The sequence below is a fragment of the Amphibalanus amphitrite genome, unplaced genomic scaffold (genome assembly GCF_019059575.1).
Source record: "Amphibalanus amphitrite isolate SeventyFive unplaced genomic scaffold, NRLGWU_Aamphi_draft 001135F_arrow, whole genome shotgun sequence".
NCBI lineage: Eukaryota > Metazoa > Arthropoda > Thecostraca > Balanomorpha > Balanidae > Amphibalanus > Amphibalanus amphitrite.
The window spans coordinates 128,920-145,425 of record NW_024882629.1 but is presented as its reverse complement, the minus strand read 5'-3'; positions in this window follow the sequence as shown (position 1 = coordinate 145,425).

Here is a 16,506-nt window from a genome sequence, read left to right as displayed (position 1 = left end):
AGGGGGTGGTAGGTGGGCTGGCAGTTCGGGCTAACCACCAGGACGACGAGGTGACCCGTCTGCCACTGGGACCTCTTCGAAGGCGTGATGCAGCCTCCCTTTTGATTGCCCCGACACTTGGCGGGGCGGGGACTGGCCCACACCGTTTACATCGTGAAGGCGGAGCCGCCCAGATGGCAGTGTCAGCTAGATGGCCAGTCTGAGGCATCATCAAGGTCGCATAGGCTCTTTTTGAATGCCTGTGGCCTGTAGGAGCCAGGTCGTTTGTTGTGAATCTATGCGGCAGTCCTCTGCCCGCTCCATCTTTGCCACAGTCGACAGTGTTCTCCCGAGTTTCTTTTCCAGTTGCGATCAGTTTCTTCAGCTTATCAGCCACCCGAAGTGGCGGCTTTGGTTTAAACCGGTCGCCGAGGCGGCTAGCCTTCAGTTACTCACAGACAGGCTGGCGTCTGTGCGGTTACAGCGAGTTTGCAAAGCATTGCTTTGGCGTGAGTGTATTGCGTGGTGTTGCAGTTGCAGCGCCTGGCAAAGACGTTTGTACCGGTGTGATTTCGCAGTGTGGTAATGAGTAATGACCTGTCACTGAAACGTCTTATTGTTGGTGGCATGGCACAGCGCGGCGCGTGTGCAGCAGCGACAGTGGTTGCCTTGCTGCACCGCGCCCGAACCGCCTCGGGCAACTCACCGCTCGGCGACACCACATCTATATTGTGTACACGAGCACCTCTCAGACAACACTGACCCGTTGGCCACTCGCTGCCCCGCTCACCTATCCGTGCTTCTATCCTCAGGATACTGAAATCCTTCTCCTCCAAGCCGCAACCCCCTCCGGGCTGGACAGGCAACTTTATCTCATGCGGGCTGCTCCCTTGGAGCGGCACCGCTGCTCCTGAGGGAGCGCACCCCGTAGCCGGGTGCAGTGAGTGCCTTGGGGCTGGGTGGCCTGTCCTCTGGACGGGCTCAGCCCCGGCGACTCACTAGGGTGCCTGCCCAGACCAATGTCTCCCCCTAATTCCTATCATCCTTCCGGCTCTGCAATGGTCTTGTCGACCGAAAGGGCCTAACCCAACAAAACAAACAAACAAACTGCCCCGCTGCCCGACCCTGCCGGCCATGCCAGGGCGCTTGGCCCGTAACACAACATCTTTCCGAAGGCGTTCGCCCGAATGGTATGAGGTGGGCGGATGTCTCCAAACAAGATACCTACCCAAACAAAGAGCAACCGCGGTCCATAAACAGTAAGCATTTGTTCGCCACAATATGCATATCAGGAGAAGCACACCGCCGTACCGTCAGCGCGCACACATACGTACTGAATACCCAGGACTACTCATATTAGCGGGAGCCAAAACACACCAAAATGAGGCTTCACTATGTTGGCAGACTTATTAAGGAAACACGAAAACACAAGAGCGACCCGCTCACTGCGATCGTCTGCCAGTCTATGCAGGCCCATGCATGCAGGCATGCGACACGGTATATACATAGGGCCTTGTGCCGGACTCTGCCGGACCACTGCCCGTCCCGCCAGGGCCAGCCACTGACCCCGCCCCGGGGCAACGCGGCAGGGGCGGCGCCGGGCACGGCTAGTCGGTAGGCGCCACGGGCGGCGCCAGGCGCGCCACGACGGGCGCCGGGCGGTTACAGCCGCCCGTAACAATACGGGTGTGCGTCCCAGCGGACCTGTAGCCGCCGAGGCTCCTGTCGCTGGCGGTTTCTAGGACGCAATTCCTGTCAGCGCCGCGGAGTCCGCTGGGGCGGCTGGCGGACTGCGCGTCGAAGTGGACGGCCGAGCGCCGCCGCCCACCCCAACTGCCGCGGCTCTTGCCCGCCGCGGGGTCCGGAAGGGCAAAGGTGGGTGACGATTCGCGGGCCGGCTCCGAGGAGGGAACGCAAGCGCTGATTGGGCGACCAAGTGTCCGGCAGAGGCGCTGGCGTCGCCACCTGTAGTGATGGTAAAAACTGTAGAGGAAGACTGCTGCATAAAGTGTTGTGAGTCTTCAGCATTGGAAAACTGGATATTCTAGAAGCCTCAGACACTGGACAGCTTCAGGCTGGCGTCAATGACGTCCATGTTTTTAATGTTCAGCTCCAGGGCGCCGCCGCGTCCTGTTCGCACGCAGTGGCCGGGGATATGGTATGTGCTTGATGCTGCTTATTTCAAGGTCAATTGGGCGACTCTCCCACGTGTTGAAAAACGGTAGGGGTAGTGAGTCGTCGCCGCCGAGGTGGACATGGTGTGTTGACAAAATGAACTCTATGTTGTGCGCTTGATCACCCGACATGTCATAATGCATATCAGTCGACGCGGAATAATCAGACATATCCATTGGTAGCGTTTTTAAGGCTGGATCTCGCCTTTTTCTGGCTCTATAGCGCGCGGGACGAACTTTCGCGAAGCTAGCCTTTGGCCAGCGTCCCACATCTGGCGAGTGAGGGCTGGCACAGGTGTGCTCGACAGCGGGAGTCGGCGATGGTACAAATGTCACCTGTGGGCTGTGTGGTCGGTTATGACGCCGTTCGACGTGTTTTTGGTTGATCCGGCCTTGTCGCGCCTTCTCCCGAGAAACTCGAAATGTTCCTTGGGGATCGAGCAGTGGCGGGCGAGCTTGGCGACCTGTCGAAAAAAGTTACGAATGGCACTGCTATTAGGCGTCCACTTCAGCACAGGGAGGCGGATGTAGCGTGCGCTACACAACTCAATGCAGAGTGGCGCTCGTAAAATTCTCGGTTTGAAACTGGAATAGCTTCCTTCATTCTTAAACATATTGAACGATATTTTCGCACAATGTAGGCACACGTTTGGGAATATATTTATCCAAGTTTCAGACCATCCAATAATTTTCAGCTCAGTTGTGTACATCGACGTGATCGTTATCGTTGCCCATTCACTCTCTGCTCAGCTCTGCATCTCGACGTGACCCCCACCGTTTCCCATTCGTTTTTTGCTCAGTTGTTTACCTTTACGTGGCCTCTATCGTTTTGGATCACTTTCTCGAGTTGCTCGCTGTACGCCAGCGCGACTTTCTGGCGTAAATGCGCATCTCGACGGTGATCTTTGTGAAGGCGGCTTTCATCCGACTTTTCAGCTCCGGGATATTCGCCGGCCGCGTCACGTATACCTTCGACTTCACAAACCTCCACATGTGTCACACGGGGTGAGGTCGGGCGAGTGTGGTGGACAGGGCAGATTAGGCGAAGCGAGCCCCATCCATCGCTGCTCGCTCAGTCACTCGCCAACCATAGTGGCGCGCCGTCCTGCATAAGCAGGATCTCGTTGGCCCTCCCCTCCTCCTCCACCACCGGCCAGAGCTCCTGAAGCATCTGCAGGTGGCGCCCCTTGTTCACGGTGCTATCGAAAAAGAAGGGCCCGTATTCTGTGAGGAGGGCTTAGGCCGGTCCTGTGGGCCCTTCGTTACCTGCCCTCCGGATCTCTACTCTACTCTACAGGAATAGTGGTCGGCCGGGACGTCTCCCAGCCTTTTACCCGTCTGCCACCCGGGCCACTGTCCTCTAAACTAAATGTACTAAGCTATGCATCGTGGTTCAGGTGAATAACTCCGCCATTTTGAGGCACACGCGGTTGGTAGCGAACCCTGAGTTTGGAGCTAAGCTCCTGAGCCATAATGACTAACTAGGCACCGACTGAATAAGACTCCGCTCAAACTCCGTTCTCCTTCGACTCATCTCATTACCAAAAGACGTTGTCGATTCATCCCCCCCATTTATTCACATTGATCAAATTGCCGAAATCAGTATAACGGGACTGCCGAATGAAATATTGTAATCGTATTACACACAAAGCATGACTCTACCCTAACACTACCCTGCGCCACGCGAATCAACCTAACCCTCCTCCCGGTTGTTCCTACCTAGCTAGGGGATGTCCGTGAGCCCGCGACAATCCCTGCGTGGTCGGAAACTACCTCGAGCCAGATGCCAGCAGCGTGAAGAGCGGTCGGGTGCTCAGCGTTGCCACCACCTTGGGTAGCAGACACTAAGCCCCCCTTTGCTGTCACGCTGCGCTTACATACCAGCTCAAGGCGGATACGCCCCCGTCAGCCGGTCGAGGCTAGACCAATCGGTTGACGGTGGCGCACGGTTCCGGCCTCGCTGGCCTCCTAAGCGCCACCCTTACCCGCACAAAAACACCGCGCCGAATACACCACACGCCAGCGCCGGGCCGCCGGCCTGCACCGCGCCGTCCGCGCCGACCCGGCATTACCCCTACCAACAATATCCTGACATAATACCCCCTTCTTTGGTACTGGGGAAAAATTCCCTTACTTTGGGGGGATCAGCCACGGCTAGTGGCATCGCCCTGGTCGCAGCAGTGGGCGGCGGCATCTTCCGTCATCGTCTTTGCGGCGACAGCAGCTTCCGTAGCATTTCTCCGCGGCGGCATCTTCACCCCAGCGTCATCGTCTCCGCGGCGACAGCAGCTTCCGCAGCATCTTTCCGCGGCGGCATGTTCTACCGCAGCGTCATCGTCTCCGCGACGACAGCAGCTTCCGCAGCATCTTTCCGCAGTGCATCGAGCCACCTCTCATGTCCTTGCTACCGTGGCGTCGATCTATGTCTCGTCCTCTTTCTACCGCGGCGGTTATCTACGTCTCTTCATTTTTCTATCGCGGCGGCATCCCGTTTCGCGGCGGCTGCTTCCGGGGTGTCCTTGCTCGCGCAGCCACTTCCGCAGCGGGACCATTTGCATTGCAGTGCAACAGATGGGACCTTTGGTGCAGCAGCTGGGGCTTCTGCTGGGGTTCGGCGTTTCGTACCTTTGGCGTGGTAGGTTAAGCTCCAGCGCAGCAGGTGAGACTCCGTCGTGATCGGCGGCCACGCGTCGTCGCTGGGCATTCGACGATGTTAGTGCCTTGGACGCGGTCGTCATCCCTTTAGGACTGCAGCTTGGCTTTGGAATGATAGTTGCGCTCTGCCCCCGCTGCGCCAGCTGGGGCTCCGGCTGCGCTGCCCGCCGGTGGGGATGGCGCGCTGGTCGATGCAACGGCGCCAGCGCCGGGACAAAGCTGCATCAGAGCGCTCGCGGCGTCCATCGCGGGGCGTAGAGACGGCGCTGCTACCGGCTTAGATGACGTGCCGGTTGATGCCACAGCGCCAGCGCCGGGACTATACCGCGTCAGAGCGCTCGGGCGACCGTCGCGGGGCGTAGCGATGGTGCTGCTACCGACCCAGATGACGTGCCGGTTGGCGCAGAACCCACCAGCCGCTGAATAAGCCACCCCGATGTTGTTCGGCGCCATTCCGCTGTCGCAGCGCCGCAGAGGTTCATGGCGGGCCGGTGTGCAGAGTCAGACTGCGGGGGCGTGACCTCAGTCGCGTCGCCTCAGCGCCTCGCGCCGTCGTACGCAGTGGCAGGTCTGCATGTCTGCTGGCTGCCGCCGCGTAGATGTATGCGATCCAGGTAGCGCCCCTGACCGTCACACCAGATGGCAGGAGTAGCCCAGAGGGTTGTGCTCCACGATGGCGCTACCGTCGGCGAACGGGTGGTCAGACAGGCGCAGCGGAGTCGGTTCGTCGTCGCCCGTCTCGCTGTGGCGTGCTGGCGTTAGCGTCGTATCCTCATACCAGCAATAATGAAAAACGTTTTTACGACTTACTGTTAGCCGTTTGTTTACACAGTTTAAGATTTACAAAACCACGTACTAACAAGCGATTCCGGACTTTACGGCAGGGCGTTTCATTAAAGGGACTATCCCACCTTCTAAAATGTTGTTAAAACCAGTTAAATTGTGCCCGACTTTATAGATTGGATGACCAGGAACACGGTTCTGGCATTTATTTTTCATTAAACATCTTAGGCTTCCCATATTCCAAACACAAACTTTCAAATATGTGACGTCACAGCCCAAAATTACCTCCTTCCCCAGGCCACATTACTGTCATTAAGCTGATTCTTTTTACTCTGTAGGCACCACAACAAAGTTCAGACCAAGTTTTAAGCGATTTTTCAACGAACAAACCCATTTAAATCAGAATGACTAAACGAGGTGACGTCACACTAACGGTCGCTCCATGTTGAAGATAGGGCCTTGTACAAGGCCCATTTTCAAATGAAGGGAACGAATTTCTTCAACACCAAGAGGCCGCGGGGGTTGCAACCTAGATAGATAGTGGTTTCTGAACCTCGCCGCAAACTTGGCTATCTCAACTCAAATCCCATGTTAAAGGTGGGATAGTCCCTTTAACACAGTTTAAGATTTACATAATGGCGTGCCTGACCTACCGGGAGAAAAACGTTGTTCAGCCGAATTTTACTTAAAAGAACGTTCCCGGCCGATTAGCACCACACGCCAGCGCCGGGCCGCCGGCTCGCAGCCGGCCTGCACCGCGCCGTCCGCGCCGACCCGGCATTACCCCTACCAACAATATCCTTACAATTCCAAAGTATTCCAAAGACTGCGAGAACAGCCAAATGTCACCGCTACCCCACCGAGACCGCTGTCCAACATTTCTACAATATTTACATAATACACATCCACTGCGAGTGGATGGACAGCGTACAAGGAAGCCGTGCTAAATGGAGCTTTCGGCAGCTCAGGCGATGACTTATTTGTCAGTCTCCCCCCGACGATTCAAATGTAAATATGGTATACATTTGAATCTGCAGAACTGATCGTCGGGAGACTGACAACGAAGTCATCGTTAACTACACGGTATATATAAACTCCCCCGGTCTTGCGACGTCGGGAATGCCCTAGATGGACGGGCTCCTTGTCCTGGAGCGGTGACAGAGAGCTATTCGTTGCGCTTACCAATCTGTGTCTTCACATCTTGGTACACGAGTTGGCGTGCCACTCGGACCGGTACTCCTCCTCGGGTTCGCGGTAGCCACAACTCTGACCACGTGATCTCGTCGTTCGCCGTGTACGATGCGCTGTACTTCATCGACAGGATGGAGTTCTCACAGGAGAACGTCTCCGCTGTGCCGATGGTTGGTCCAGCTCGCCCGGCTATGGCCACATTCTCCCAGTTAAGGGCCGAGACCAAGACACTGTCAGCTATGGCGTGCTCGAAACGCGTTTCTGCGTTCTTATCTGTCTCACGTACGTACGAGTACGCTTCTCGCGATGGGCCTGTGATGAAGAGCTCAGAGTAGGTGTAGCAGTGTATGTCGCTTCGGGTGCGAGCAGTTGCATCGCTCATGTCCACCAGCTCTGGCAGGGTGGGGGACAGCCGATCAGGCCAGACACCGCCAGGGCGGGCGATGTTGTCCAGCATGATGTATGTGGCTTTGGTCCTGAAAGTGGGCGACATTCCCAGGAAGTAGAGCAGGGCACGCTCGAAAGCACAGTGCCTAATGACGCGAACTTCGCCTGTCATCTGCTTCATACGACTGAGAATTACGCGGACGGTGGCCGGCTTACTCGCCAGGACGTCAGTCCAGTTAGCGAGGATGTAGCCCAACAACATGGTATCTGGTACAAGGGTGAGGTACACACCCAGATGACCAGTGAGTGGGCCATGATCAGCTCGGAACACAGCGTCGCGGACTTCTTGAGTCTTGATGTCGATCCCGACTTCCACCACGCGGGTCGTGTCGTTCGTACATGTGCCTGCAGCGGCCAGCAACTTGTGCCGTGCCGATAGAGAGAGTGGCAGCGAGATGTTCATGGTGCCTATGTCTTCCTGGGCAACCACTCGCTCGTTCAGCCAGTAACGCTGTTGCTGTTCGCGCCTCGCGTTCAGTATCCCCATATCGACGAGCCGGAGGGGTCCGGTGTCGTCATCGCGGGTTCCAATTTTCTCAGAGAATCCGTGCAGTGAAAACAATCGAGGCCGTAGAAGGCACTCAGTTCGTGGGTCACCACTGTCGTTCCTGCGATTGAATCCCAGAACGATGGATCGCTGAGCAGAGTGGCCAGGCCTTGGGTCTTCTCGGCGCTTGCCTTTGACGCCTTGGCTTTCTTCTCAGTAGCTTGAAGCTTTTCTTTGAAGCTTTTCTTTCGACGAAGTCATCGTTGTCAGTCTCCCGACGATTCAAATGTAAATATGGTCTACATTTGAATCTGTATGTATGTATGTATGTATGTATGTATGTATGTATGTATGTATGTATGTACGTATGTATGTATGTTGTATGTATGTATGTATGTATGTATGTATGTATGTATGTATGTATTGACACCAAAAGCCTTACACATATGGCGTGGTGATTACGGATCTGCAAAACTGATCGTCGGGAGACTGACAACGAAGTCATCATCTGAGCTGTCATATGCTCCATTTAGCTTGGCTCCCTTGTGCGCTGTCTTGGCGGCCTTGGATGGCTTCGTGAAAGTTTTTGCTTCATTTTTCTTCTGTCGCTTTCGCTTTGCTGAGAAGAACCTTGCTTGCTTAGGGACGTTTTTGTTTACAGGCTCACGACCTGCCCGTGCAGTGTGAGCGCAGAAGCGACTCTGAGACGTCTCTGTGCACGGACCTGGAGACGAGCTCTTTGAAGACATCTGGATCTTCGTGCCAGTACAGCCTTCGATAGGGGAGATTTTTATATCCTGGAATAATAAGGGCCCCAAAGAACAGAGAAGCGAGTCATGGGAAGCGTTCGGTTGGTTCAGTCCTTGCTGTGTGGCGTACGTCTTTGTCTGCGTGGAGACGATGTCTAGGAAGTCGTCCGACAGGAAAAGCCTGAGGAATTCGTATGCCGAAGAGCAATGACTTGCTATCCAGGCGTCTGTTGAGGGACCGTGTTTTGCTTGGAACTCAGGAATGTTAGGGACTGTTTTCTGAGATTTTGTCAACTGTGCGTCACCTTGCGTTTCATGCTCTGCTCCACATCTCCGGATGCTTGATCCGGAGATGTGATGTGATGCTCATGCCACAGCATGAGCATCAGCAGAAACATGACCGATATTCATTGCATCAGCTCGTGCGGAACGCCGCAAAGTGGCCTCAGATTCGGATGCGAGAAGTCGTCTTGGGAGGTAATCAAATAGCGCAGTCGGTTCATCACTGTCGTTGGAATTACAGTCGGACTGAGCCTCTGCCTTATCCTCTGGTAGACAAAGTACAACGTCGGCAACGTCGAAATCGCCAACCTCCTCTTCCAGAATATCAACTTCTGCCACTTTTTCCTCGTCTGCCACTTTCTGGTACCCCTCAGGGGAAAGGTGGATACCCTCTGGTAGGTACCACCCCTCGCATCCCTTGAGGCCATGCCGATTCTTGCTGATCTTGCGGGTGAGCGCGCGCCCCAGAGGGACGATCTTCGCGTCCGTGTCCATCTTCAACGTGCGCTCAATATGGTAGTTACGCTGCGGTGTATTCCCACGTGACACCGTGCCTTTCACCGGCCAGACGAGGGAGCGGCCCGAGGACGATGACTTGGTCCGCGCTCCTGAGTCTGGCGATTGCGACTCCGGCAGTGCGTCCCACAACAGTCAGCAGCGCCTTGTCGAAGTTGGCCAACAGGGAAAGCCGGCTGTACGGTTCATTCCCCGTCAGCCAGAGGACGACGATCCCTGGAAGCAGGTTCGCCGCGGTGGCCGCCGTCTGCCACGCTACCACCTCAGTTTCGAGTCGCCCCAGCAGGGACTGCCAGGTTTCGCCTCATTTGGCGCGGTTCAGAATCCGGTCGTCCGGGAGCCGGGACGATATGGTGGCTCGGCGGGCGATCGAGTTCCCGAGGACCAGATGCATACGGGGCCGGTAGTCCCGCCCCGGCCCGGTTTACCAAACTGCGCTATCCAGGCTGGCGGAGGCTAGTTACGGGCGATCCAGCCCGGCGCCTCACATGTGGTCTCCGGTGGCTGCTAATGGTTTCTTAGATATGCTATGGCTCCTGGTAGTCTGTAGTGCCTAGTGGCAGCTGGAAATCATCGGGACACCCCAGTAATTTTGAAGTGTGGTATACATATTATACATAATTGTGATGGCGCAATTGAGCGTATGCGAAATATGTTCCAAGACGCATTCCTCGAGATGTATTTCTCAAAGTCCACCATGTAGGTACTTCCCTTGTGTCTGCCCGGTCAGTGCCGGCCTGAGCTGCCACCTGCAGCATTGCTGTGCTGCTCATCTGCTGCGAGCAGCTGACGGAGCAGCCTCATTTGCCTGATGCTCCCTTGCAGCCTACTAAATGCTTAGGTACCTGAGAGATGTATCAAACATGTGTGGTTATGACTTAGCTAAACCCTCATCCGTATTGGCGTTTTCACAGCGGTTAATAATTGGGGAATCATTCACGTTCAAAGATAGTTCACCGAACGTTCAAAGTTCGTGAGCTATTCGCGAAAAACCACAAGGGGGGTGTTCAAACACACCCCCCCCCCCCCAGCAGGGCGCGGGTTAAGTTCACTGGGCACGTCTGACAGCCGGGCCTTGCGCCAGTAGGACTCCGTGGACGTTACGGATTTCTCCGCGCTCCGCCTCTCCAACCACCCCAGGAGAGCAACGGCATGCTTATAGCAGCCTGCGGCGGCGGCACAATCCCTACATTCCGCGCGCTCAATTTCCTTCCGCTTTTCGTCGATGACAACCTCCACGCGGTAGGGCTTGGCGGTCACCCTGTGCTTAGGGGTCACCCTGGCATGAAGCTCGCACAGGTCGCCACTCCGCCGTAACTGCACGTATCCAACGGCATCGTCACCGTAGTCGTCTACGACAGACCTGAGAACAAGCGCGAACTATTAGGTATATAAAAATACACACAACCAACACATGCCATACACCACATCACTAATACAAAAACACACAAAAACTATCATAACCTGTGTACCACCATGGATTTTGTTTTAGTGTAACTGCAACATTTGTCCAGATAGAAGGGTAAGGACTTAGGATACTGCCTTACGTCATAAAGACGCGGTGACAAAAAGTCAGTCTTAAGCGTGCATAAGCTCACACCCGCACTTTTGTAAGCACATACGTACAATTAAAAGATTTACTTTTCATACACTGAACCAACCCTAAAAGCTATCTGCCCCCCCCCCCCCCCCGGTTTGCCGGGTGTTTGCGCGCGGACTTGTAAAAATCTTTCACTTCTGGCCACTTCATGAACAATGGATAAAAAACATTCATGGATGCGGACCGAAGCACCCGCACCCCCACCCTCACCCCCACTAACCTTTGCATTTTCGAATGCTTCATCGCTGGATGTCTGTCTTGTTGGAAGAAATTCGCAATCATCATGATGTCGACCCTTGGAAGGTTTCGTGCATCCGCCTTAGCGAAGCCTACCGCCAGCTCTCCAGCTCTGGGTCGACAAGCCATACCTAATGAACACCTGCAAAATTTAACCAACGTTACTGCCATGGTAATTAAGATACCTGGAGGCATCAGAAATAGTATTAGTGATTCAGCTAAATTTGGCTGCCCTCTGAAAGCTTTCTGACATCAGAGCCTCACCTGGGGCAAAGAGTTTCTGATAGGGGAGAGTGGGGAAAGATGCCCAGGGTTTTACTATATCACATATTATTCGAAAATGACAATCGTAAAGCAATAACTTTTAGTTTCAGCGGAAGCCGACATCATTTTTCTCCAAAAATATCACACTTTCGTGCTTGAAATATGATAACTTTTTTTGCTACTAAGCATTTTCCTGAAGAAGTGAAAGGGGGCATCTTACCCCACAGGGTGGGAAAGACGCCCCCTGGCGTTGGGTAAGATGCCCCCTGCACTATAAGTGACATAAATGGGCACGTGAATCGCCTGAACGAATCAGTAGTCCCTTCGGGCCTGCAGTAGACACCAAACGTCATCGTAAGGGCCCTCAAAAGTAGTCGTAAGGGGCTTCAGAGGTCATCGTTAGGGCCATCATAGTCCAGCGCGGCCAAACAAGCCTCCGTGGTGGCGTTCGGAGACCACTGTGGGGCCCTTATAGGTCTTCATGATGCTTGAGGGACCTCGAGCCAATCGTGGGGACCTCAGATGCCAGCGCGGCCCGTGGAGCCAACGTGGGAGCCCTCAAAGGATGTCGTGAGGGGCCCTGGAGCCAATAATGTGGCCCACAGAGGCCGTCGTAAGGGCTCCAGAGTCAGATGCCGCCCAAAAAGTCGCTGTGTGGGCCGAGAGACCGGCATGGGGAGCACCCGACCGTACTTGACTCTCAATAGTCCCAGATCGGCTTTTGTCTCTCATCACAGGTATGTAACAAATGATTTGACGGGCTGCTTGAAGGACAGCCTACGGATTTAGGGGGGCGTCTTTCCCCATCAGGACAGGGGGCATCTTACCCCAAGGTACCGCGGTAACATTAAATAAGTACAATTTGTTAGCCATAAAACTACGCCCTGAAACAAACTGTTTGGGACACAGTACACGCATGTCAATTTATCACGACTATAGCAAGTGACGCAAAAATTATCTACCTTCTTTGATATTTACAATGTTTTGACACCAAAATATTTTTTGAAAGCAGCAAATAAAAAACATGCAATCACCAGCCAGCCGTTGCCCAACTGAGCCTCGCAAATTTGTGTGCAGTTAACAAGGCAGGCTTCCGCTTTACGCTAAGAACATTAATTTCCAGGTTCGATTCTTTGTTTCGCCGCTAGAGGGGGTGGGGCGTCTTTCCCACCCTGGGCATCTTACCCCACTCTCCCCTATATCGAACATCGATTATGATTCTGCAAATTATTGATATGTGCGAGTATATTTTCTTGATATGTGCGGGTAGATAAATGTCCGTTGAATGTAGGTAGTTAACGCATGTTTTTGCAGATTCAAACATATTTATTTTTCCTGTCACTTATTCATGGGCCCAATCTCTGGACAGTTATTGTCTGGAGATTGGCATTTCCCCTGGCATAGATAGATAGGTATCCTTTATTGATAAAGCCAGGTAATGTCTTGGTCAGGTCAGGTACCTAGCACTTTGTATGCTATGACAAAGCGAATGTAATATGGATAATAATGCCAACAATCACTATCTTCGAAACAAAAAGATATTGGAAGCCATTTCAGGTCAAGTTTCAAGGGGTGTGCGATGGTGTGGATAACAGCCTTATACATATTCTCGCTTGCAAGATAGGTATTGCATAAAAATATGGTGATGTACGCAGAATATCAACCAGTATCTAAAATTTCCCAACAACAGCACTCACCACTGGGGAAGTCCACACCGCTCAAGGCCGTTGCAGTCTCAAAATATACCCGGGCCACTGCACGCCGCTGCCGCCGCCGCGCCGCCACCGGCCGGCCGCCACGAGGTTGTGACGTTACGCGCTACCGACCAATCACCGACCGTTTTAGGATCGGGCTGTTTTCGGCGACTTCAGGATAAAAATAAATGCATTTATGCTTATCGCATGACTAAATAAAAAACAGATTCGGAATCGGCGCGTCTTATACTATCTTTCTGGAAAATAAAACTATCTTTTTTTTGTAACCTGCAACTGGTCAATTGTTCTGACCGCAGAACAAACGCGTCGCGCTTATTCCTTTTCTATATTGTCAGACCGCAGAATAATCACACCGCGCACAACCACTCAGTCCGGCCGCTGGCGCCCGATTGCGCCGCGCATCTCGCCGGCCAGCCAGCTGGTGGAAACCGGTAGCGACCGGTACGAGCCGGTGGAGCGCGGCGGAACGGCCGAATCACGAGGAACGTACCATAGCCGTCGTCCACTTCAGAGTCCGGCGTGTCTGTTCGCCGGTCTCCTCCGTCTCGGGCTGAATGTGGGTGGCCTTGTCAGAGGTCGCAGAAGATAGCCCAGCACCCGTCACGGGAGACGCTCCAGCGGTCCCGATGATGCGGTGTAGGGCGTGCTCGTCTGGTACTCGGATGTTGGGCCCGTTCTTGACTGTTGTACGACAGAACACCAGTCCGCGCCGGGTGAAAATTCAGACGCCACCTTGGTGTCGCCGCTCGTTCGTCTTATAGAAGCTGGTTGTAGAGCCGCTGGTTGTGAGCGGAGAGGGATTCGGTGATGTACAGCGGCGTCCGCCAGGCCGGCGCGAGAACATGCTGATGCGGGCATTGTAGAGGAAGTCCCTCACGCTCCGCTTGGCGAATTTCACAATCACCTTGTCGTCCCGCTGCAGTCGGTGCACTGCGTGGATGTCGGACGTCGTCAGGCTCAAGTTAAGAATTCTCGCATTGAGAAGCCGCACAATATTCTTCTCTATGTCCTCGTTCGCTTCTCTGCGTCCAAAGTCTTCGCAGGTGAAGATTAGGGTGGAAAGTCTCCTGTTACCACCATCAGGGCGAGCGACCCGTCGCCCACATGAAGTAGGCGCCCCAGTTACTGCAGGCCCGAGGGATCAGGTGCTGGTCCCAGCAGGCCTGGCCGTTTCCCTGCGGGGACGGGGTCCAGGAGCAAGGCTCCGAGCACTTTCGAGCAGCTGCTCCGAACTTGTGATGGTAAAAACAGAGCTGCTGCTGCTGCTGCTGCCCCCGCCCCTGGGATGGTGAGCGGGGGCCCTGGAGTGGCGGCTGTTTGATCGACCTCTGTAGCGGCGCTGCTGGTCCTGCCGGCCGTAGTTGCCCTGGCGCAGGCTGGTCAGGTCGGCCTGCATCTGGCCGATGGCAGCCGTGAGGGCAGCGACGGAGGCGGTCAGCTGGTCCAGTGCAGACTGGTGGGGCGGCTGTGGCGCTTGGTGTACTGCACTGACGGACAGTGCTTGAGTGTTGGCCTCCATGAAGCGATCGGCTGCTGCAGCTAGCTCTGGCAGTGGGATGTCCTCTGGCAGCAGGGAGAGGGCGGCTCTGGCAGATTGGGGGAGACACTGCTTGTACAGCGTCCTCAGCAGGCCATTGTCTGCCGGCAGGACGCCCGCCATGGCCAGCTCCCCCTGCATGCGGCGCAGGAGTTCAGAGGGCCTCTGGTCGCCAAGCTGCTGGTGCCGCAGTAGAGCCTCCAGGCACGAGACTGAGCCAGTCTTTCTCGAAGGGCTGCGGTCAGGGAGGCGTAAGACGGCGCTGGGCTACTTATCACGTCCCAAACTTGGACGGCGACCTCCGTGGGCAGGTTGACCACCAGCACCTGGTAGCGGGTGAGGTCGTCGGTGATGTCAGCCACCCCCAGCGCGCACTCTACCTGCGACAGCTCCAGTTCAGTCTCCTCCGTGGAGAACGGGGGCAGCCGCAGGAAGGCGACAGGCGGGGTTACGAGGCTAGGGGCGGGGTCATTGTAGTAGCACCCGGAGGGGCGGCGCTAACTGTAGGCGCCGAGGGGGGCGCTCCAGCACCGCCGGTCTCGCCGTTGGTAGACATGTTTGAGACGGTGGCGGCGCACTTAAACACTTTCAGTCACTAATCACGCACTAAAAATCACTTTGGGGTCACCAATGTAGCGTGTTAATATTGTCCTTGGCCGCTACTTCATATGATACGCGTTCGGAATGGTGATAGCAATGTTGATGTATTTGAGATTCGATAAACACGCGCGTCGTGGGACATAAACAGAAGCGGAAGAGCGAGTCGCGTCGCGAGTTGGGGCTACAGAAAATATGTCAATAGGTAAATACAGGGTGCGTACAAAGTTGTGGCCCTTTTAAGCATTTTCACAAACAAATACAATTGGAGCGAATGTATTCAACATCAACATCAAGCGGTAGGTGGCTACGACTAGCTACACACTTTCACACGTCTCTCACTCGATGTAGCCACCGTTAGCCCTGATGACGCCCTCCACACGGCGGCGGAAAGACTGGCATGTCTTGACGATGTAGGAAGGCTCCATCGCCTCCCATACCTCCGTGATGTGCGCCTTCAGGGCTTCCAGATTGGGATGGGATGATCCCTGAACCTTGTCCTGCAGAACGCTCCAGATGCTATAGTCGAGCGGATTGAGGTCCGGCGACTGGGGAGGCCACATCTCTTTGCGCCAGAAATGCGGCGCTCCGCCGAGTTCCTCCGTCAACTTCCGCTGGATAGAACCCGCAGTGTGCGCGGGCGCGCCGTCCTGCTGGAACACGAATTGCCCATCAGGATAGGTCCGCAGGATCCAGGGGATGACGTGCCTGTCCAGCAGACGCTCGTACACCGCCTTGCTTATCTTTTCATTCGCGTCAACGAAGATGATTGGACACCGTTGTCCATCGGAACCGACCACGCCGAGAACCATCACTTTCTGTGGGTGCTTGTTGACTGGGTTAAACTTGATCTTCGGATCAACTTCTTCGACAGGCTTGTCGGAGAGGTATCGTGAGTTCCTCCTGTTGAGTTGCGCGTCCACATGAAACAGCTTCTCATCGGAGAAGATTCTGATGAAGTTGCCGGTCCTGCGGCTCTTCATGAAGTTGAGAAGGTGCTGGCATCTCTCCAATCGCCGCAGACGGATGGTTTCGGTCAGACGTGGTCGGTCGTGGATTGACCGCGACGTCATCTTCAGGTCTTCATGGACCAGCTTCCGCATGGACGACTCGTGGCATCCGAACTTCTTGGCGAGTTTCCTGATGGACTGTCGTGGGTTGTTCTCAACTTCCAGAGACACAGCAGTCACATTCTGTGGAGTCCTGACAGATCGCGGTCGGCCTGACCTGGGGGCATCTTCCAGAGACACCCCTGCTCGTATCCTGGCCTTGATCCTCTTCACAGTTCGCAGT